Here is a 23,087-nt window from a genome sequence, read left to right as displayed (position 1 = left end):
ACAGTTTTAATGATTAACAGTAAACAAAAAACTTAATTTCCCTATCTTTTATCTACAGATCCTTTGTTGGGAGTGGGTCTGGACCAGCAACTTTCCCCGATGCCAACCGTTACATGGAGGCAGTAGTCCGACGTTTGATGGAATTTTACCCTTCACCCCAGAAGCGCCCTAATACTCCCACAATCTCGAGATGGAGTCTAGTACTTACATCGTACAACAGAATCAGAGATGTGGTCCTAGACAATGCCAGAGTAATGTGTATGACAGCAATTCAATTGTTGGCCATAAACAACACTACTCTAATACTATGGTAAGTATGTTCTTTATTTAATAATCAGTCAGTGCCCTATGTCATTTCCTTTTGTAAACATTACTGAAATATTTCTTGTTTTACAGGGATAGAAGGAAGCAAAAGAAAAGAGAGGAACAGGTCTTGTCCCAGGGAATAGAGGTTTCCAACCCCTCTGTCACAGCCCCTCAGCCTCTCCTGCCAGCCCTGACCAAGCCTCAGAGTCTAATGACACAGACTTCCCCAGCCTTTCAGTATGTACTACCACCTAACACAGCAGGTCAATCTACAGTCAGAATTCGAACACCACCTCCACAGTCACCTCCCAGATTTCCCTCACCCCCCAGGCTTCCTCCTTCACCATCAAAGGTTTTAGGAAAAGAGCCATTACCTGTCCAGCCACAGCCGGTCAAGACACAATATATTCTTGTCATGCCTCAACAGTCCGTGACTCAGCCTCAGATAACATCCCAGGTGACAAGTCAACCAACATCTCAGTTGACCCCCGAGCAATTGACCCAGCTTTTCCCACCTGTCATCAAATCAGCAAAAGTTTCAAGATCTACAGCTTCCTACAGAAGAAAGGTTCAGAGGAAGAAAGAAGCTGGCCAAACAATAAGAGATTACAAGCCCAGAAAAGGACCTGCCAAATGCAGAATGTGTGGTGAACCTAAAACTCCATCCACGCACAAACAGCACTATGGCAATTGGTTCTGTGCAGCTACTGCACAAGAAAGCTATGAAGAATGGTGCCAGAGAATGAGTGCAAGAAAATACACCAGCAAGAAAAGACCAGCAGAAGATTCAGATTCTCCTGCTGAGTGATCTGATACCAAAACTTACAAAAAATCCAAAAAAATTACAAAAAACAAAAAAACTGTATTAACTGTACTAAAAAAAAAACTTTTAATGCTGCCTAGACTTGTCTGTTTTTACAGTACAATTCTAGAAGGTCCCAAGCCCTTAGAAAAGCAGAGGGAAAGTTTTTTTTAATTCAAGAAAAAAATTTAACAATTAATTTGTTGTTTCTGCTTGAAATTTAAAGTTCAAAATACTTGTATCATGTGTCTAGAATGAAAAACCCACTGGGATTCGAACCCAGGTCTCTTGCCAGTAAATTAGGCAAGCGTGTTACCACTACACCATAGGAATTTAAAAAGACACAAAAATACAAGGATTTGAGCTTAGAATTTATATTCAAAATAATAAAACAGAAGTCAAATGAGTCTGGAAATCAGTTTAAGTGTAAGAAATGAACAGGCAAGAATAAGAAAAAAATTCCCTTTTTGCCTTAAATTAGTGAAATTAATACATAATTAATAAGCAAAAATATGCATTTTAAATCACTAAAATCAAAAATAAAAAAGGATATTTATTCACTTCCAAATTGGTGCAAAAATAGAAAACACATTCCTATAATTAAATCATTTTTGATTATGTCAAAATACCCCTTTCTTTCCTTTTTTCTCTCCCTTTTCTTCCCCCTTCTCTCCTTCCCCTTCGCTGGAAATGTGGGACAATACCACGAAGATTGCGCGGGATCCTTTGCGCAGGGGCCATGCTAATCTTCTCTGTATCGTTCCAATTTTAATATATGTACTGCCGAAAAGCAAGTACAATACCTACTACTTTTTGCAACATATAAATACTATGGAACAGAGAGTAATATGAAATAGCCCTTTTAAATATTTGCATACTGTAAACAGCTGAAGAAACGTTAATACTACGTAACAGGAAAGGTAACTGCTACACATGTGCCTATGTGACTTACACATGTGCACACATGTGTAATGAATAAAAGGAAGGAAATAAAAATTAACTGGAGTGAGGGGGTGAATGGGGGTGGGGGGAGGGGTCATTGTGCAAGAAAAAAATCGATAGCTTTATTTAGAAAGCTAAAAACAAAGGAAAATAAAAGTAAATAATTCTAATTTTATCATATTTCATATCTATCAAGTTTTGCTCTGAATTCTTATAATCAAGCTACAACCACGATTTTCTCCGATGCCCAGAAAAATGACTGTCGCATATATTATTGAGATATGGTTGGTCAATGCGCAGAATGATTAAATGATATTATCGAGAATGGTGAACGCGATTCTAACTAGTTGAAGTAAATTGAAAGGGAAAATAAAATTCACTAACCTTATATTACTTGCTCTTCGAGTCCTTATAAATTTTTATAGAATTTAATTTCCAACACGTAATCCAATGCACATTTAGCCAAAAAAATGACATCGCTGCTGTATGAAATTGACATCCACTTTGATATATGAACAATTTCCTTTCACTTCCTTACACTGAATAAGAAATATTCACAAGAAAATTGGATTCTAAACTTCTCTGACGACCGCATGACAATCTCCACACTTTTGTTGTCACGGACACGACGTCACAGTAGGCATTACGTGAACCAAAGGCTACGGTCAAAGGGACGTAACTCCATCTTACTTGTATGCACATTTTTTCACGTGATCCCCGGATAACGTAAAGACACTAAGTACGCGTGTGTAAAAATAGAAGAACATGATTTTTTTTATTAAATATAATTGAAAATACACACAAACAAACCAAAAACAAAGCAATAAAAATAAAATGAAATAAAATAACAAATATAGCTATACTGAGCTATTGAATCATAACAAACTAATTCATATAAAAATTGATTAACAATAACAAGAATAGAATAAACGTCTTAAATATCTACATGCAGTAAATAAAATTCATGCACAATGATACTGAAATTGTAAAAATATTAATTACTATTGCAGTTTTATATATGTGATAGGGTGTGGATAGTTTTTTCTCTTATTCTACATTTATTTATCCAGGGGTAAGCGCGAACGCAGACCCCCACACTTAAAAATTACGTGCCCGAGTCGCCCGCATTTGGGGCGATCGCAGGGTTCAGCCGATCCGGAGTGCAATGGAAAGGCCTCGCCCTGGAGGGACCCCCTACTTGATCAGGGTGCCCTCTGCACCAGGTAAGTATGAAAAGTGTAGTTGATACAGAAACTTAAAACTATGGCGCTGCGCAGAAAATTTGTGTTTAAGAGACCAGGGACGGTTTTATAGAATCAATGTCGCACGGATAGGCCTAAAAATGCAACATCCCCCTCCCAAATCACGCGCTCACCTTTAAATTTGACCTCTGTGTAGCAATCGCATATTTTACCTATCCTCATACATCTTTCCTACACATACTCCGTTTTTCTAAATGCGACGTACTGTCAACGTTTTCCATTCGTACTCTCAGCGTTTTAGTACTATCACCTGTATACCATATATAGTGCACTAGAATTTAAAGATTATTAATCTATTGATAAATAGAAATGACAATTAATAAGCAAAATATGAAGAAAAAAAAGAAAGAAAGAAAAGAAAAAGAAAGAACAAAAATAAAGAAAATGATAAATAGTAGTGTCTATCAACTCCCCCCCCCCCCCCCTCCCGTTTGATTTAATTTTGTTGACTTCCTTTTGATTTATTTAAGAAATAATAATTAGTAATAATCAATATATATATATGGAATTCTTCCAAAACTTGCGTATCGTTCCAATTTTAAAAATAGGATAGACACTACATTGAAAATTGGCACAAAATACAGAAAATATAAAGAGAAAAAATTTAAAAACTTTTTTAAAAATGAAAAAAATATGGAACGCTTCACGAATTTGCGTGTCATCCTTGCGCAGGGGCCATGCTAATCTTCTCTGTATCGTTCCAATTTTAATATATGTACTGCCGAAAAGCAAGTACAATACCTACTACTTTTTGCAACATATAAATACTATGGAACAGAGAGTAATATGAAATAGCCCTTTTAAATATTTGCATACTGTAAACAGCTGAAGAAACGTTAATACTACGTAACAGGAAAGGTAACTGCTACACATGTGCCTATGTGACTTACACATGTGCACACATGTGTAATGAATAAAAGGAAGGAAATAAAAATTAACTGGAGTGAGGGGGTGAATGGGGGTGGGGGGAGGGGTCATTGTGCAAGAAAAAAATCGATAGCTTTATTTAGAAAGCTAAAAACAAAGGAAAATAAAAGTAAATAATTCTAATTTTATCATATTTCATATCTATCAAGTTTTGCTCTGAATTCTTATAATCAAGCTACAACCACGATTTTCTCCGATGCCCAGAAAAATGACTGTCGCATATATTATTGAGATATGGTTGGTCAATGCGCAGAATGATTAAATGATATTATCGAGAATGGTGAACGCGATTCTAACTAGTTGAAGTAAATTGAAAGGGAAAATAAAATTCACTAACCTTATATTACTTGCTCTTCGAGTCCTTATAAATTTTTATAGAATTTAATTTCCAACACGTAATCCAATGCACATTTAGCCAAAAAAATGACATCGCTGCTGTATGAAATTGACATCCACTTTGATATATGAACAATTTCCTTTCACTTCCTTACACTGAATAAGAAATATTCACAAGAAAATTGGATTCTAAACTTCTCTGACGACCGCATGACAATCTCCACACTTTTGTTGTCACGGACACGACGTCACAGTAGGCATTACGTGAACCAAAGGCTACGGTCAAAGGGACGTAACTCCATCTTACTTGTATGCACATTTTTTCACGTGATCCCCGGATAACGTAAAGACACTAAGTACGCGTGTGTAAAAATAGAAGAACATGATTTTTTTTATTAAATATAATTGAAAATACACACAAACAAACCAAAAACAAAGCAATAAAAATAAAATGAAATAAAATAACAAATATAGCTATACTGAGCTATTGAATCATAACAAACTAATTCATATAAAAATTGATTAACAATAACAAGAATAGAATAAACGTCTTAAATATCTACATGCAGTAAATAAAATTCATGCACAATGATACTGAAATTGTAAAAATATTAATTACTATTGCAGTTTTATATATGTGATAGGGTGTGGATAGTTTTTTCTCTTATTCTACATTTATTTATCCAGGGGTAAGCGCGAACGCAGACCCCCACACTTAAAAATTACGTGCCCGAGTCGCCCGCATTTGGGGCGATCGCAGGGTTCAGCCGATCCGGAGTGCAATGGAAAGGCCTCGCCCTGGAGGGACCCCCTACTTGATCAGGGTGCCCTCTGCACCAGGTAAGTATGAAAAGTGTAGTTGATACAGAAACTTAAAACTATGGCGCTGCGCAGAAAATTTGTGTTTAAGAGACCAGGGACGGTTTTATAGAATCAATGTCGCACGGATAGGCCTAAAAATGCAACATCCCCCTCCCAAATCACGCGCTCACCTTTAAATTTGACCTCTGTGTAGCAATCGCATATTTTACCTATCCTCATACATCTTTCCTACACATACTCCGTTTTTCTAAATGCGACGTACTGTCAACGTTTTCCATTCGTACTCTCAGCGTTTTAGTACTATCACCTGTATACCATATATAGTGCACTAGAATTTAAAGATTATTAATCTATTGATAAATAGAAATGACAATTAATAAGCAAAATATGAAGAAAAAAAAGAAAGAAAGAAAAGAAAAAGAAAGAACAAAAATAAAGAAAATGATAAATAGTAGTGTCTATCAACTCCCCCCCCCCCCCCCTCCCGTTTGATTTAATTTTGTTGACTTCCTTTTGATTTATTTAAGAAATAATAATTAGTAATAATCAATATATATATATGGAATTCTTCCAAAACTTGCGTATCGTTCCAATTTTAAAAATAGGATAGACACTACATTGAAAATTGGCACAAAATACAGAAAATATAAAGAGAAAAAATTTAAAAACTTTTTTAAAAATGAAAAAAATATGGAACGCTTCACGAATTTGCGTGTCATCCTTGCGCAGGGGCCATGCTAATCTTCTCTGTATCGTTCCAATTTTAATATATGTACTGCCGAAAAGCAAGTACAATACCTACTACTTTTTGCAACATATAAATACTATGGAACAGAGAGTAATATGAAATAGCCCTTTTAAATATTTGCATACTGTAAACAGCTGAAGAAACGTTAATACTACGTAACAGGAAAGGTAACTGCTACACATGTGCCTATGTGACTTACACATGTGCACACATGTGTAATGAATAAAAGGAAGGAAATAAAAATTAACTGGAGTGAGGGGGTGAATGGGGGTGGGGGGAGGGGTCATTGTGCAAGAAAAAAATCGATAGCTTTATTTAGAAAGCTAAAAACAAAGGAAAATAAAAGTAAATAATTCTAATTTTATCATATTTCATATCTATCAAGTTTTGCTCTGAATTCTTATAATCAAGCTACAACCACGATTTTCTCCGATGCCCAGAAAAATGACTGTCGCATATATTATTGAGATATGGTTGGTCAATGCGCAGAATGATTAAATGATATTATCGAGAATGGTGAACGCGATTCTAACTAGTTGAAGTAAATTGAAAGGGAAAATAAAATTCACTAACCTTATATTACTTGCTCTTCGAGTCCTTATAAATTTTTATAGAATTTAATTTCCAACACGTAATCCAATGCACATTTAGCCAAAAAAATGACATCGCTGCTGTATGAAATTGACATCCACTTTGATATATGAACAATTTCCTTTCACTTCCTTACACTGAATAAGAAATATTCACAAGAAAATTGGATTCTAAACTTCTCTGACGACCGCATGACAATCTCCACACTTTTGTTGTCACGGACACGACGTCACAGTAGGCATTACGTGAACCAAAGGCTACGGTCAAAGGGACGTAACTCCATCTTACTTGTATGCACATTTTTTCACGTGATCCCCGGATAACGTAAAGACACTAAGTACGCGTGTGTAAAAATAGAAGAACATGATTTTTTTTATTAAATATAATTGAAAATACACACAAACAAACCAAAAACAAAGCAATAAAAATAAAATGAAATAAAATAACAAATATAGCTATACTGAGCTATTGAATCATAACAAACTAATTCATATAAAAATTGATTAACAATAACAAGAATAGAATAAACGTCTTAAATATCTACATGCAGTAAATAAAATTCATGCACAATGATACTGAAATTGTAAAAATATTAATTACTATTGCAGTTTTATATATGTGATAGGGTGTGGATAGTTTTTTCTCTTATTCTACATTTATTTATCCAGGGGTAAGCGCGAACGCAGACCCCCACACTTAAAAATTACGTGCCCGAGTCGCCCGCATTTGGGGCGATCGCAGGGTTCAGCCGATCCGGAGTGCAATGGAAAGGCCTCGCCCTGGAGGGACCCCCTACTTGATCAGGGTGCCCTCTGCACCAGGTAAGTATGAAAAGTGTAGTTGATACAGAAACTTAAAACTATGGCGCTGCGCAGAAAATTTGTGTTTAAGAGACCAGGGACGGTTTTATAGAATCAATGTCGCACGGATAGGCCTAAAAATGCAACATCCCCCTCCCAAATCACGCGCTCACCTTTAAATTTGACCTCTGTGTAGCAATCGCATATTTTACCTATCCTCATACATCTTTCCTACACATACTCCGTTTTTCTAAATGCGACGTACTGTCAACGTTTTCCATTCGTACTCTCAGCGTTTTAGTACTATCACCTGTATACCATATATAGTGCACTAGAATTTAAAGATTATTAATCTATTGATAAATAGAAATGACAATTAATAAGCAAAATATGAAGAAAAAAAAGAAAGAAAGAAAAGAAAAAGAAAGAACAAAAATAAAGAAAATGATAAATAGTAGTGTCTATCAACTCCCCCCCCCCCCCCCTCCCGTTTGATTTAATTTTGTTGACTTCCTTTTGATTTATTTAAGAAATAATAATTAGTAATAATCAATATATATATATGGAATTCTTCCAAAACTTGCGTATCGTTCCAATTTTAAAAATAGGATAGACACTACATTGAAAATTGGCACAAAATACAGAAAATATAAAGAGAAAAAATTTAAAAACTTTTTTAAAAATGAAAAAAATATGGAACGCTTCACGAATTTGCGTGTCATCCTTGCGCAGGGGCCATGCTAATCTTCTCTGTATCGTTCCAATTTTAATATATGTACTGCCGAAAAGCAAGTACAATACCTACTACTTTTTGCAACATATAAATACTATGGAACAGAGAGTAATATGAAATAGCCCTTTTAAATATTTGCATACTGTAAACAGCTGAAGAAACGTTAATACTACGTAACAGGAAAGGTAACTGCTACACATGTGCCTATGTGACTTACACATGTGCACACATGTGTAATGAATAAAAGGAAGGAAATAAAAATTAACTGGAGTGAGGGGGTGAATGGGGGTGGGGGGAGGGGTCATTGTGCAAGAAAAAAATCGATAGCTTTATTTAGAAAGCTAAAAACAAAGGAAAATAAAAGTAAATAATTCTAATTTTATCATATTTCATATCTATCAAGTTTTGCTCTGAATTCTTATAATCAAGCTACAACCACGATTTTCTCCGATGCCCAGAAAAATGACTGTCGCATATATTATTGAGATATGGTTGGTCAATGCGCAGAATGATTAAATGATATTATCGAGAATGGTGAACGCGATTCTAACTAGTTGAAGTAAATTGAAAGGGAAAATAAAATTCACTAACCTTATATTACTTGCTCTTCGAGTCCTTATAAATTTTTATAGAATTTAATTTCCAACACGTAATCCAATGCACATTTAGCCAAAAAAATGACATCGCTGCTGTATGAAATTGACATCCACTTTGATATATGAACAATTTCCTTTCACTTCCTTACACTGAATAAGAAATATTCACAAGAAAATTGGATTCTAAACTTCTCTGACGACCGCATGACAATCTCCACACTTTTGTTGTCACGGACACGACGTCACAGTAGGCATTACGTGAACCAAAGGCTACGGTCAAAGGGACGTAACTCCATCTTACTTGTATGCACATTTTTTCACGTGATCCCCGGATAACGTAAAGACACTAAGTACGCGTGTGTAAAAATAGAAGAACATGATTTTTTTTATTAAATATAATTGAAAATACACACAAACAAACCAAAAACAAAGCAATAAAAATAAAATGAAATAAAATAACAAATATAGCTATACTGAGCTATTGAATCATAACAAACTAATTCATATAAAAATTGATTAACAATAACAAGAATAGAATAAACGTCTTAAATATCTACATGCAGTAAATAAAATTCATGCACAATGATACTGAAATTGTAAAAATATTAATTACTATTGCAGTTTTATATATGTGATAGGGTGTGGATAGTTTTTTCTCTTATTCTACATTTATTTATCCAGGGGTAAGCGCGAACGCAGACCCCCACACTTAAAAATTACGTGCCCGAGTCGCCCGCATTTGGGGCGATCGCAGGGTTCAGCCGATCCGGAGTGCAATGGAAAGGCCTCGCCCTGGAGGGACCCCCTACTTGATCAGGGTGCCCTCTGCACCAGGTAAGTATGAAAAGTGTAGTTGATACAGAAACTTAAAACTATGGCGCTGCGCAGAAAATTTGTGTTTAAGAGACCAGGGACGGTTTTATAGAATCAATGTCGCACGGATAGGCCTAAAAATGCAACATCCCCCTCCCAAATCACGCGCTCACCTTTAAATTTGACCTCTGTGTAGCAATCGCATATTTTACCTATCCTCATACATCTTTCCTACACATACTCCGTTTTTCTAAATGCGACGTACTGTCAACGTTTTCCATTCGTACTCTCAGCGTTTTAGTACTATCACCTGTATACCATATATAGTGCACTAGAATTTAAAGATTATTAATCTATTGATAAATAGAAATGACAATTAATAAGCAAAATATGAAGAAAAAAAAGAAAGAAAGAAAAGAAAAAGAAAGAACAAAAATAAAGAAAATGATAAATAGTAGTGTCTATCAACTCCCCCCCCCCCCCCCTCCCGTTTGATTTAATTTTGTTGACTTCCTTTTGATTTATTTAAGAAATAATAATTAGTAATAATCAATATATATATATGGAATTCTTCCAAAACTTGCGTATCGTTCCAATTTTAAAAATAGGATAGACACTACATTGAAAATTGGCACAAAATACAGAAAATATAAAGAGAAAAAATTTAAAAACTTTTTTAAAAATGAAAAAAATATGGAACGCTTCACGAATTTGCGTGTCATCCTTGCGCAGGGGCCATGCTAATCTTCTCTGTATCGTTCCAATTTTAATATATGTACTGCCGAAAAGCAAGTACAATACCTACTACTTTTTGCAACATATAAATACTATGGAACAGAGAGTAATATGAAATAGCCCTTTTAAATATTTGCATACTGTAAACAGCTGAAGAAACGTTAATACTACGTAACAGGAAAGGTAACTGCTACACATGTGCCTATGTGACTTACACATGTGCACACATGTGTAATGAATAAAAGGAAGGAAATAAAAATTAACTGGAGTGAGGGGGTGAATGGGGGTGGGGGGAGGGGTCATTGTGCAAGAAAAAAATCGATAGCTTTATTTAGAAAGCTAAAAACAAAGGAAAATAAAAGTAAATAATTCTAATTTTATCATATTTCATATCTATCAAGTTTTGCTCTGAATTCTTATAATCAAGCTACAACCACGATTTTCTCCGATGCCCAGAAAAATGACTGTCGCATATATTATTGAGATATGGTTGGTCAATGCGCAGAATGATTAAATGATATTATCGAGAATGGTGAACGCGATTCTAACTAGTTGAAGTAAATTGAAAGGGAAAATAAAATTCACTAACCTTATATTACTTGCTCTTCGAGTCCTTATAAATTTTTATAGAATTTAATTTCCAACACGTAATCCAATGCACATTTAGCCAAAAAAATGACATCGCTGCTGTATGAAATTGACATCCACTTTGATATATGAACAATTTCCTTTCACTTCCTTACACTGAATAAGAAATATTCACAAGAAAATTGGATTCTAAACTTCTCTGACGACCGCATGACAATCTCCACACTTTTGTTGTCACGGACACGACGTCACAGTAGGCATTACGTGAACCAAAGGCTACGGTCAAAGGGACGTAACTCCATCTTACTTGTATGCACATTTTTTCACGTGATCCCCGGATAACGTAAAGACACTAAGTACGCGTGTGTAAAAATAGAAGAACATGATTTTTTTTATTAAATATAATTGAAAATACACACAAACAAACCAAAAACAAAGCAATAAAAATAAAATGAAATAAAATAACAAATATAGCTATACTGAGCTATTGAATCATAACAAACTAATTCATATAAAAATTGATTAACAATAACAAGAATAGAATAAACGTCTTAAATATCTACATGCAGTAAATAAAATTCATGCACAATGATACTGAAATTGTAAAAATATTAATTACTATTGCAGTTTTATATATGTGATAGGGTGTGGATAGTTTTTTCTCTTATTCTACATTTATTTATCCAGGGGTAAGCGCGAACGCAGACCCCCACACTTAAAAATTACGTGCCCGAGTCGCCCGCATTTGGGGCGATCGCAGGGTTCAGCCGATCCGGAGTGCAATGGAAAGGCCTCGCCCTGGAGGGACCCCCTACTTGATCAGGGTGCCCTCTGCACCAGGTAAGTATGAAAAGTGTAGTTGATACAGAAACTTAAAACTATGGCGCTGCGCAGAAAATTTGTGTTTAAGAGACCAGGGACGGTTTTATAGAATCAATGTCGCACGGATAGGCCTAAAAATGCAACATCCCCCTCCCAAATCACGCGCTCACCTTTAAATTTGACCTCTGTGTAGCAATCGCATATTTTACCTATCCTCATACATCTTTCCTACACATACTCCGTTTTTCTAAATGCGACGTACTGTCAACGTTTTCCATTCGTACTCTCAGCGTTTTAGTACTATCACCTGTATACCATATATAGTGCACTAGAATTTAAAGATTATTAATCTATTGATAAATAGAAATGACAATTAATAAGCAAAATATGAAGAAAAAAAAGAAAGAAAGAAAAGAAAAAGAAAGAACAAAAATAAAGAAAATGATAAATAGTAGTGTCTATCAACTCCCCCCCCCCCCCCCTCCCGTTTGATTTAATTTTGTTGACTTCCTTTTGATTTATTTAAGAAATAATAATTAGTAATAATCAATATATATATATGGAATTCTTCCAAAACTTGCGTATCGTTCCAATTTTAAAAATAGGATAGACACTACATTGAAAATTGGCACAAAATACAGAAAATATAAAGAGAAAAAATTTAAAAACTTTTTTAAAAATGAAAAAAATATGGAACGCTTCACGAATTTGCGTGTCATCCTTGCGCAGGGGCCATGCTAATCTTCTCTGTATCGTTCCAATTTTAATATATGTACTGCCGAAAAGCAAGTACAATACCTACTACTTTTTGCAACATATAAATACTATGGAACAGAGAGTAATATGAAATAGCCCTTTTAAATATTTGCATACTGTAAACAGCTGAAGAAACGTTAATACTACGTAACAGGAAAGGTAACTGCTACACATGTGCCTATGTGACTTACACATGTGCACACATGTGTAATGAATAAAAGGAAGGAAATAAAAATTAACTGGAGTGAGGGGGTGAATGGGGGTGGGGGGAGGGGTCATTGTGCAAGAAAAAAATCGATAGCTTTATTTAGAAAGCTAAAAACAAAGGAAAATAAAAGTAAATAATTCTAATTTTATCATATTTCATATCTATCAAGTTTTGCTCTGAATTCTTATAATCAAGCTACAACCACGATTTTCTCCGATGCCCAGAAAAATGACTGTCGCATATATTATTGAGATATGGTTGGTCAATGCGCAGAATGATTAAATGATATTATCGAGAATGGTGAACGCGATTCTAACTAGTTGAAGTAAATTGAAAGGGAAAATAAAATTCACTAACCTTATATTACTTGCTCTTCGAGTCCTTATAAATTTTTATAGAATTTAATTTCCAACACGTAATCCAATGCACATTTAGCCAAAAAAATGACATCGCTGCTGTATGAAATTGACATCCACTTTGATATATGAACAATTTCCTTTCACTTCCTTACACTGAATAAGAAATATTCACAAGAAAATTGGATTCTAAACTTCTCTGACGACCGCATGACAATCTCCACACTTTTGTTGTCACGGACACGACGTCACAGTAGGCATTACGTGAACCAAAGGCTACGGTCAAAGGGACGTAACTCCATCTTACTTGTATGCACATTTTTTCACGTGATCCCCGGATAACGTAAAGACACTAAGTACGCGTGTGTAAAAATAGAAGAACATGATTTTTTTTATTAAATATAATTGAAAATACACACAAACAAACCAAAAACAAAGCAATAAAAATAAAATGAAATAAAATAACAAATATAGCTATACTGAGCTATTGAATCATAACAAACTAATTCATATAAAAATTGATTAACAATAACAAGAATAGAATAAACGTCTTAAATATCTACATGCAGTAAATAAAATTCATGCACAATGATACTGAAATTGTAAAAATATTAATTACTATTGCAGTTTTATATATGTGATAGGGTGTGGATAGTTTTTTCTCTTATTCTACATTTATTTATCCAGGGGTAAGCGCGAACGCAGACCCCCACACTTAAAAATTACGTGCCCGAGTCGCCCGCATTTGGGGCGATCGCAGGGTTCAGCCGATCCGGAGTGCAATGGAAAGGCCTCGCCCTGGAGGGACCCCCTACTTGATCAGGGTGCCCTCTGCACCAGGTAAGTATGAAAAGTGTAGTTGATACAGAAACTTAAAACTATGGCGCTGCGCAGAAAATTTGTGTTTAAGAGACCAGGGACGGTTTTATAGAATCAATGTCGCACGGATAGGCCTAAAAATGCAACATCCCCCTCCCAAATCACGCGCTCACCTTTAAATTTGACCTCTGTGTAGCAATCGCATATTTTACCTATCCTCATACATCTTTCCTACACATACTCCGTTTTTCTAAATGCGACGTACTGTCAACGTTTTCCATTCGTACTCTCAGCGTTTTAGTACTATCACCTGTATACCATATATAGTGCACTAGAATTTAAAGATTATTAATCTATTGATAAATAGAAATGACAATTAATAAGCAAAATATGAAGAAAAAAAAGAAAGAAAGAAAAGAAAAAGAAAGAACAAAAATAAAGAAAATGATAAATAGTAGTGTCTATCAACTCCCCCCCCCCCCCCCTCCCGTTTGATTTAATTTTGTTGACTTCCTTTTGATTTATTTAAGAAATAATAATTAGTAATAATCAATATATATATATGGAATTCTTCCAAAACTTGCGTATCGTTCCAATTTTAAAAATAGGATAGACACTACATTGAAAATTGGCACAAAATACAGAAAATATAAAGAGAAAAAATTTAAAAACTTTTTTAAAAATGAAAAAAATATGGAACGCTTCACGAATTTGCGTGTCATCCTTGCGCAGGGGCCATGCTAATCTTCTCTGTATCGTTCCAATTTTAATATATGTACTGCCGAAAAGCAAGTACAATACCTACTACTTTTTGCAACATATAAATACTATGGAACAGAGAGTAATATGAAATAGCCCTTTTAAATATTTGCATACTGTAAACAGCTGAAGAAACGTTAATACTACGTAACAGGAAAGGTAACTGCTACACATGTGCCTATGTGACTTACACATGTGCACACATGTGTAATGAATAAAAGGAAGGAAATAAAAATTAACTGGAGTGAGGGGGTGAATGGGGGTGGGGGGAGGGGTCATTGTGCAAGAAAAAAATCGATAGCTTTATTTAGAAAGCTAAAAACAAAGGAAAATAAAAGTAAATAATTCTAATTTTATCATATTTCATATCTATCAAGTTTTGCTCTGAATTCTTATAATCAAGCTACAACCACGATTTTCTCCGATGCCCAGAAAAATGACTGTCGCATATATTATTGAGATATGGTTGGTCAATGCGCAGAATGATTAAATGATATTATCGAGAATGGTGAACGCGATTCTAACTAGTTGAAGTAAATTGAAAGGGAAAATAAAATTCACTAACCTTATATTACTTGCTCTTCGAGTCCTTATAAATTTTTATAGAATTTAATTTCCAACACGTAATCCAATGCACATTTAGCCAAAAAAATGACATCGCTGCTGTATGAAATTGACATCCACTTTGATATATGAACAATTTCCTTTCACTTCCTTACACTGAATAAGAAATATTCACAAGAAAATTGGATTCTAAACTTCTCTGACGACCGCATGACAATCTCCACACTTTTGTTGTCACGGACACGACGTCACAGTAGGCATTACGTGAACCAAAGGCTACGGTCAAAGGGACGTAACTCCATCTTACTTGTATGCACATTTTTTCACGTGATCCCCGGATAACGTAAAGACACTAAGTACGCGTGTGTAAAAATAGAAGAACATGATTTTTTTTATTAAATATAATTGAAAATACACACAAACAAACCAAAAACAAAGCAATAAAAATAAAATGAAATAAAATAACAAATATAGCTATACTGAGCTATTGAATCATAACAAACTAATTCATATAAAAATTGATTAACAATAACAAGAATAGAATAAACGTCTTAAATATCTACATGCAGTAAATAAAATTCATGCACAATGATACTGAAATTGTAAAAATATTAATTACTATTGCAGTTTTATATATGTGATAGGGTGTGGATAGTTTTTTCTCTTATTCTACATTTATTTATCCAGGGGTAAGCGCGAACGCAGACCCCCACACTTAAAAATTACGTGCCCGAGTCGCCCGCATTTGGGGCGATCGCAGGGTTCAGCCGATCCGGAGTGCAATGGAAAGGCCTCGCCCTGGAGGGACCCCCTACTTGATCAGGGTGCCCTCTGCACCAGGTAAGTATGAAAAGTGTAGTTGATACAGAAACTTAAAACTATGGCGCTGCGCAGAAAATTTGTGTTTAAGAGACCAGGGACGGTTTTATAGAATCAATGTCGCACGGATAGGCCTAAAAATGCAACATCCCCCTCCCAAATCACGCGCTCACCTTTAAATTTGACCTCTGTGTAGCAATCGCATATTTTACCTATCCTCATACATCTTTCCTACACATACTCCGTTTTTCTAAATGCGACGTACTGTCAACGTTTTCCATTCGTACTCTCAGCGTTTTAGTACTATCACCTGTATACCATATATAGTGCACTAGAATTTAAAGATTATTAATCTATTGATAAATAGAAATGACAATTAATAAGCAAAATATGAAGAAAAAAAAGAAAGAAAGAAAAGAAAAAGAAAGAACAAAAATAAAGAAAATGATAAATAGTAGTGTCTATCAACTCCCCCCCCCCCCCCCTCCCGTTTGATTTAATTTTGTTGACTTCCTTTTGATTTATTTAAGAAATAATAATTAGTAATAATCAATATATATATATGGAATTCTTCCAAAACTTGCGTATCGTTCCAATTTTAAAAATAGGATAGACACTACATTGAAAATTGGCACAAAATACAGAAAATATAAAGAGAAAAAATTTAAAAACTTTTTTAAAAATGAAAAAAATATGGAACGCTTCACGAATTTGCGTGTCATCCTTGCGCAGGGGCCATGCTAATCTTCTCTGTATCGTTCCAATTTTAATATATGTACTGCCGAAAAGCAAGTACAATACCTACTACTTTTTGCAACATATAAATACTATGGAACAGAGAGTAATATGAAATAGCCCTTTTAAATATTTGCATACTGTAAACAGCTGAAGAAACGTTAATACTACGTAACAGGAAAGGTAACTGCTACACATGTGCCTATGTGACTTACACATGTGCACACATGTGTAATGAATAAAAGGAAGGAAATAAAAATTAACTGGAGTGAGGGGGTGAATGGGGGTGGGGGGAGGGGTCATTGTGCAAGAAAAAAATCGATAGCTTTATTTAGAAAGCTAAAAACAAAGGAAAATAAAAGTAAATAATTCTAATTTTATCATATTTCATATCTATCAAGTTTTGCTCTGAATTCTTATAATCAAGCTACAACCACGATTTTCTCCGATGCCCAGAAAAATGACTGTCGCATATATTATTGAGATATGGTTGGTCAATGCGCAGAATGATTAAATGATATTATCGAGAATGGTGAACGCGATTCTAACTAGTTGAAGTAAATTGAAAGGGAAAATAAAATTCACTAACCTTATATTACTTGCTCTTCGAGTCCTTATAAATTTTTATAGAATTTAATTTCCAACACGTAATCCAATGCACATTTAGCCAAAAAAATGACATCGCTGCTGTATGAAATTGACATCCACTTTGATATATGAACAATTTCCTTTCACTTCCTTACACTGAATAAGAAATATTCACAAGAAAATTGGATTCTAAACTTCTCTGACGACCGCATGACAATCTCCACACTTTTGTTGTCACGGACACGACGTCACAGTAGGCATTACGTGAACCAAAGGCTACGGTCAAAGGGACGTAACTCCATCTTACTTGTATGCACATTTTTTCACGTGATCCCCGGATAACGTAAAGACACTAAGTACGCGTGTGTAAAAATAGAAGAACATGATTTTTTTTATTAAATATAATTGAAAATACACACAAACAAACCAAAAACAAAGCAATAAAAATAAAATGAAATAAAATAACAAATATAGCTATACTGAGCTATTGAATCATAACAAACTAATTCATATAAAAATTGATTAACAATAACAAGAATAGAATAAACGTCTTAAATATCTACATGCAGTAAATAAAATTCATGCACAATGATACTGAAATTGTAAAAATATTAATTACTATTGCAGTTTTATATATGTGATAGGGTGTGGATAGTTTTTTCTCTTATTCTACATTTATTTATCCAGGGGTAAGCGCGAACGCAGACCCCCACACTTAAAAATTACGTGCCCGAGTCGCCCGCATTTGGGGCGATCGCAGGGTTCAGCCGATCCGGAGTGCAATGGAAAGGCCTCGCCCTGGAGGGACCCCCTACTTGATCAGGGTGCCCTCTGCACCAGGTAAGTATGAAAAGTGTAGTTGATACAGAAACTTAAAACTATGGCGCTGCGCAGAAAATTTGTGTTTAAGAGACCAGGGACGGTTTTATAGAATCAATGTCGCACGGATAGGCCTAAAAATGCAACATCCCCCTCCCAAATCACGCGCTCACCTTTAAATTTGACCTCTGTGTAGCAATCGCATATTTTACCTATCCTCATACATCTTTCCTACACATACTCCGTTTTTCTAAATGCGACGTACTGTCAACGTTTTCCATTCGTACTCTCAGCGTTTTAGTACTATCACCTGTATACCATATATAGTGCACTAGAATTTAAAGATTATTAATCTATTGATAAATAGAAATGACAATTAATAAGCAAAATATGAAGAAAAAAAAGAAAGAAAGAAAAGAAAAAGAAAGAACAAAAATAAAGAAAATGATAAATAGTAGTGTCTATCAACTCCCCCCCCCCCCCCCTCCCGTTTGATTTAATTTTGTTGACTTCCTTTTGATTTATTTAAGAAATAATAATTAGTAATAATCAATATATATATATGGAATTCTTCCAAAACTTGCGTATCGTTCCAATTTTAAAAATAGGATAGACACTACATTGAAAATTGGCACAAAATACAGAAAATATAAAGAGAAAAAATTTAAAAACTTTTTTAAAAATGAAAAAAATATGGAACGCTTCACGAATTTGCGTGTCATCCTTGCGCAGGGGCCATGCTAATCTTCTCTGTATCGTTCCAATTTTAATATATGTACTGCCGAAAAGCAAGTACAATACCTACTACTTTTTGCAACATATAAATACTATGGAACAGAGAGTAATATGAAATAGCCCTTTTAAATATTTGCATACTGTAAACAGCTGAAGAAACGTTAATACTACGTAACAGGAAAGGTAACTGCTACACATGTGCCTATGTGACTTACACATGTGCACACATGTGTAATGAATAAAAGGAAGGAAATAAAAATTAACTGGAGTGAGGGGGTGAATGGGGGTGGGGGGAGGGGTCATTGTGCAAGAAAAAAATCGATAGCTTTATTTAGAAAGCTAAAAACAAAGGAAAATAAAAGTAAATAATTCTAATTTTATCATATTTCATATCTATCAAGTTTTGCTCTGAATTCTTATAATCAAGCTACAACCACGATTTTCTCCGATGCCCAGAAAAATGACTGTCGCATATATTATTGAGATATGGTTGGTCAATGCGCAGAATGATTAAATGATATTATCGAGAATGGTGAACGCGATTCTAACTAGTTGAAGTAAATTGAAAGGGAAAATAAAATTCACTAACCTTATATTACTTGCTCTTCGAGTCCTTATAAATTTTTATAGAATTTAATTTCCAACACGTAATCCAATGCACATTTAGCCAAAAAAATGACATCGCTGCTGTATGAAATTGACATCCACTTTGATATATGAACAATTTCCTTTCACTTCCTTACACTGAATAAGAAATATTCACAAGAAAATTGGATTCTAAACTTCTCTGACGACCGCATGACAATCTCCACACTTTTGTTGTCACGGACACGACGTCACAGTAGGCATTACGTGAACCAAAGGCTACGGTCAAAGGGACGTAACTCCATCTTACTTGTATGCACATTTTTTCACGTGATCCCCGGATAACGTAAAGACACTAAGTACGCGTGTGTAAAAATAGAAGAACATGATTTTTTTTATTAAATATAATTGAAAATACACACAAACAAACCAAAAACAAAGCAATAAAAATAAAATGAAATAAAATAACAAATATAGCTATACTGAGCTATTGAATCATAACAAACTAATTCATATAAAAATTGATTAACAATAACAAGAATAGAATAAACGTCTTAAATATCTACATGCAGTAAATAAAATTCATGCACAATGATACTGAAATTGTAAAAATATTAATTACTATTGCAGTTTTATATATGTGATAGGGTGTGGATAGTTTTTTCTCTTATTCTACATTTATTTATCCAGGGGTAAGCGCGAACGCAGACCCCCACACTTAAAAATTACGTGCCCGAGTCGCCCGCATTTGGGGCGATCGCAGGGTTCAGCCGATCCGGAGTGCAATGGAAAGGCCTCGCCCTGGAGGGACCCCCTACTTGATCAGGGTGCCCTCTGCACCAGGTAAGTATGAAAAGTGTAGTTGATACAGAAACTTAAAACTATGGCGCTGCGCAGAAAATTTGTGTTTAAGAGACCAGGGACGGTTTTATAGAATCAATGTCGCACGGATAGGCCTAAAAATGCAACATCCCCCTCCCAAATCACGCGCTCACCTTTAAATTTGACCTCTGTGTAGCAATCGCATATTTTACCTATCCTCATACATCTTTCCTACACATACTCCGTTTTTCTAAATGCGACGTACTGTCAACGTTTTCCATTCGTACTCTCAGCGTTTTAGTACTATCACCTGTATACCATATATAGTGCACTAGAATTTAAAGATTATTAATCTATTGATAAATAGAAATGACAATTAATAAGCAAAATATGAAGAAAAAAAAGAAAGAAAGAAAAGAAAAAGAAAGAACAAAAATAAAGAAAATGATAAATAGTAGTGTCTATCAACTCCCCCCCCCCCCCCCTCCCGTTTGATTTAATTTTGTTGACTTCCTTTTGATTTATTTAAGAAATAATAATTAGTAATAATCAATATATATATATGGAATTCTTCCAAAACTTGCGTATCGTTCCAATTTTAAAAATAGGATAGACACTACATTGAAAATTGGCACAAAATACAGAAAATATAAAGAGAAAAAATTTAAAAACTTTTTTAAAAATGAAAAAAATATGGAACGCTTCACGAATTTGCGTGTCATCCTTGCGCAGGGGCCATGCTAATCTTCTCTGTATCGTTCCAATTTTAATATATGTACTGCCGAAAAGCAAGTACAATACCTACTACTTTTTGCAACATATAAATACTATGGAACAGAGAGTAATATGAAATAGCCCTTTTAAATATTTGCATACTGTAAACAGCTGAAGAAACGTTAATACTACGTAACAGGAAAGGTAACTGCTACACATGTGCCTATGTGACTTACACATGTGCACACATGTGTAATGAATAAAAGGAAGGAAATAAAAATTAACTGGAGTGAGGGGGTGAATGGGGGTGGGGGGAGGGGTCATTGTGCAAGAAAAAAATCGATAGCTTTATTTAGAAAGCTAAAAACAAAGGAAAATAAAAGTAAATAATTCTAATTTTATCATATTTCATATCTATCAAGTTTTGCTCTGAATTCTTATAATCAAGCTACAACCACGATTTTCTCCGATGCCCAGAAAAATGACTGTCGCATATATTATTGAGATATGGTTGGTCAATGCGCAGAATGATTAAATGATATTATCGAGAATGGTGAACGCGATTCTAACTAGTTGAAGTAAATTGAAAGGGAAAATAAAATTCACTAACCTTATATTACTTGCTCTTCGAGTCCTTATAAATTTTTATAGAATTTAATTTCCAACACGTAATCCAATGCACATTTAGCCAAAAAAATGACATCGCTGCTGTATGAAATTGACATCCACTTTGATATATGAACAATTTCCTTTCACTTCCTTACACTGAATAAGAAATATTCACAAGAAAATTGGATTCTAAACTTCTCTGACGACCGCATGACAATCTCCACACTTTTGTTGTCACGGACACGACGTCACAGTAGGCATTACGTGAACCAAAGGCTACGGTCAAAGGGACGTAACTCCATCTTACTTGTATGCACATTTTTTCACGTGATCCCCGGATAACGTAAAGACACTAAGTACGCGTGTGTAAAAATAGAAGAACATGATTTTTTTTATTAAATATAATTGAAAATACACACAAACAAACCAAAAACAAAGCAATAAAAATAAAATGAAATAAAATAACAAATATAGCTATACTGAGCTATTGAATCATAACAAACTAATTCATATAAAAATTGATTAACAATAACAAGAATAGAATAAACGTCTTAAATATCTACATGCAGTAAATAAAATTCATGCACAATGATACTGAAATTGTAAAAATATTAATTACTATTGCAGTTTTATATATGTGATAGGGTGTGGATAGTTTTTTCTCTTATTCTACATTTATTTATCCAGGGGTAAGCGCGAACGCAGACCCCCACACTTAAAAATTACGTGCCCGAGTCGCCCGCATTTGGGGCGATCGCAGGGTTCAGCCGATCCGGAGTGCAATGGAAAGGCCTCGCCCTGGAGGGACCCCCTACTTGATCAGGGTGCCCTCTGCACCAGGTAAGTATGAAAAGTGTAGTTGATACAGAAACTTAAAACTATGGCGCTGCGCAGAAAATTTGTGTTTAAGAGACCAGGGACGGTTTTATAGAATCAATGTCGCACGGATAGGCCTAAAAATGCAACATCCCCCTCCCAAATCACGCGCTCACCTTTAAATTTGACCTCTGTGTAGCAATCGCATATTTTACCTATCCTCATACATCTTTCCTACACATACTCCGTTTTTCTAAATGCGACGTACTGTCAACGTTTTCCATTCGTACTCTCAGCGTTTTAGTACTATCACCTGTATACCATATATAGTGCACTAGAATTTAAAGATTATTAATCTATTGATAAATAGAAATGACAATTAATAAGCAAAATATGAAGAAAAAAAAGAAAGAAAGAAAAGAAAAAGAAAGAACAAAAATAAAGAAAATGATAAATAGTAGTGTCTATCAACTCCCCCCCCCCCCCCCTCCCGTTTGATTTAATTTTGTTGACTTCCTTTTGATTTATTTAAGAAATAATAATTAGTAATAATCAATATA

At 34.7% G+C, this 23,087-nt stretch overlaps 20 non-coding genes across 20 annotated transcripts; all 20 read right to left on the bottom strand.

Annotated features, from left to right (window-relative positions):
* Positions 1 to 1,795: 1,795 nt before the first annotated feature.
* Positions 1,796 to 1,906, bottom strand: LOC133196009 (U6 spliceosomal RNA). Its single transcript, XR_009722279.1, has one exon. It is a non-coding gene; the product is annotated as a U6 spliceosomal RNA (small nuclear RNA).
* A 1,211-nt stretch (positions 1,907 to 3,117) lies between these two features.
* On the bottom strand, positions 3,118 to 3,281 carry LOC133195996 (U1 spliceosomal RNA). The gene has a single exon (XR_009722267.1). It is a non-coding gene; the product is annotated as a U1 spliceosomal RNA (small nuclear RNA).
* A 658-nt stretch (positions 3,282 to 3,939) lies between these two features.
* Positions 3,940 to 4,048, bottom strand: LOC133196008 (U6 spliceosomal RNA). The gene has a single exon (XR_009722278.1). It is a non-coding gene; the product is annotated as a U6 spliceosomal RNA (small nuclear RNA).
* Positions 4,049 to 5,259: 1,211 nt separating this feature from the next.
* LOC133195995 (U1 spliceosomal RNA) lies at positions 5,260 to 5,423 on the bottom strand. The gene has a single exon (XR_009722266.1). It is a non-coding gene; the product is annotated as a U1 spliceosomal RNA (small nuclear RNA).
* A 658-nt stretch (positions 5,424 to 6,081) lies between these two features.
* Positions 6,082 to 6,190, bottom strand: LOC133196007 (U6 spliceosomal RNA). Its single transcript, XR_009722277.1, has one exon. It is a non-coding gene; the product is annotated as a U6 spliceosomal RNA (small nuclear RNA).
* A 1,211-nt stretch (positions 6,191 to 7,401) lies between these two features.
* LOC133195994 (U1 spliceosomal RNA) lies at positions 7,402 to 7,565 on the bottom strand. Its single transcript, XR_009722265.1, has one exon. It is a non-coding gene; the product is annotated as a U1 spliceosomal RNA (small nuclear RNA).
* Positions 7,566 to 8,223: 658 nt separating this feature from the next.
* LOC133196005 (U6 spliceosomal RNA) lies at positions 8,224 to 8,332 on the bottom strand. Its single transcript, XR_009722276.1, has one exon. It is a non-coding gene; the product is annotated as a U6 spliceosomal RNA (small nuclear RNA).
* Positions 8,333 to 9,543: 1,211 nt separating this feature from the next.
* Positions 9,544 to 9,707, bottom strand: LOC133195993 (U1 spliceosomal RNA). Its single transcript, XR_009722264.1, has one exon. It is a non-coding gene; the product is annotated as a U1 spliceosomal RNA (small nuclear RNA).
* A 658-nt stretch (positions 9,708 to 10,365) lies between these two features.
* On the bottom strand, positions 10,366 to 10,474 carry LOC133196004 (U6 spliceosomal RNA). The gene has a single exon (XR_009722275.1). It is a non-coding gene; the product is annotated as a U6 spliceosomal RNA (small nuclear RNA).
* Positions 10,475 to 11,685: 1,211 nt separating this feature from the next.
* On the bottom strand, positions 11,686 to 11,849 carry LOC133195992 (U1 spliceosomal RNA). Its single transcript, XR_009722263.1, has one exon. It is a non-coding gene; the product is annotated as a U1 spliceosomal RNA (small nuclear RNA).
* Positions 11,850 to 12,507: 658 nt separating this feature from the next.
* On the bottom strand, positions 12,508 to 12,616 carry LOC133196003 (U6 spliceosomal RNA). The gene has a single exon (XR_009722274.1). It is a non-coding gene; the product is annotated as a U6 spliceosomal RNA (small nuclear RNA).
* Positions 12,617 to 13,827: 1,211 nt separating this feature from the next.
* LOC133195991 (U1 spliceosomal RNA) lies at positions 13,828 to 13,991 on the bottom strand. The gene has a single exon (XR_009722262.1). It is a non-coding gene; the product is annotated as a U1 spliceosomal RNA (small nuclear RNA).
* A 658-nt stretch (positions 13,992 to 14,649) lies between these two features.
* LOC133196002 (U6 spliceosomal RNA) lies at positions 14,650 to 14,758 on the bottom strand. Its single transcript, XR_009722273.1, has one exon. It is a non-coding gene; the product is annotated as a U6 spliceosomal RNA (small nuclear RNA).
* Positions 14,759 to 15,969: 1,211 nt separating this feature from the next.
* Positions 15,970 to 16,133, bottom strand: LOC133196012 (U1 spliceosomal RNA). Its single transcript, XR_009722282.1, has one exon. It is a non-coding gene; the product is annotated as a U1 spliceosomal RNA (small nuclear RNA).
* Positions 16,134 to 16,791: 658 nt separating this feature from the next.
* LOC133196000 (U6 spliceosomal RNA) lies at positions 16,792 to 16,900 on the bottom strand. Its single transcript, XR_009722271.1, has one exon. It is a non-coding gene; the product is annotated as a U6 spliceosomal RNA (small nuclear RNA).
* A 1,211-nt stretch (positions 16,901 to 18,111) lies between these two features.
* Positions 18,112 to 18,275, bottom strand: LOC133196011 (U1 spliceosomal RNA). The gene has a single exon (XR_009722281.1). It is a non-coding gene; the product is annotated as a U1 spliceosomal RNA (small nuclear RNA).
* A 658-nt stretch (positions 18,276 to 18,933) lies between these two features.
* LOC133195999 (U6 spliceosomal RNA) lies at positions 18,934 to 19,042 on the bottom strand. Its single transcript, XR_009722270.1, has one exon. It is a non-coding gene; the product is annotated as a U6 spliceosomal RNA (small nuclear RNA).
* Positions 19,043 to 20,253: 1,211 nt separating this feature from the next.
* On the bottom strand, positions 20,254 to 20,417 carry LOC133196010 (U1 spliceosomal RNA). Its single transcript, XR_009722280.1, has one exon. It is a non-coding gene; the product is annotated as a U1 spliceosomal RNA (small nuclear RNA).
* Positions 20,418 to 21,075: 658 nt separating this feature from the next.
* Positions 21,076 to 21,184, bottom strand: LOC133195998 (U6 spliceosomal RNA). Its single transcript, XR_009722269.1, has one exon. It is a non-coding gene; the product is annotated as a U6 spliceosomal RNA (small nuclear RNA).
* A 1,211-nt stretch (positions 21,185 to 22,395) lies between these two features.
* LOC133196001 (U1 spliceosomal RNA) lies at positions 22,396 to 22,559 on the bottom strand. The gene has a single exon (XR_009722272.1). It is a non-coding gene; the product is annotated as a U1 spliceosomal RNA (small nuclear RNA).
* Positions 22,560 to 23,087: the final 528 nt, after the last annotated feature.

This window comes from Saccostrea echinata, unplaced genomic scaffold (assembly GCF_033153115.1).
Source record: "Saccostrea echinata isolate AGI-Se365-2 ecotype Australia unplaced genomic scaffold, CSIRO_AGI_Sech_v1 ptg000029l, whole genome shotgun sequence".
Classification (NCBI taxonomy): Eukaryota; Metazoa; Mollusca; class Bivalvia; order Ostreida; family Ostreidae; genus Saccostrea; species Saccostrea echinata.
The sequence above is the reverse complement of the archived record's forward strand: the minus strand, read 5'-3'. Positions and strand labels throughout refer to the sequence as shown.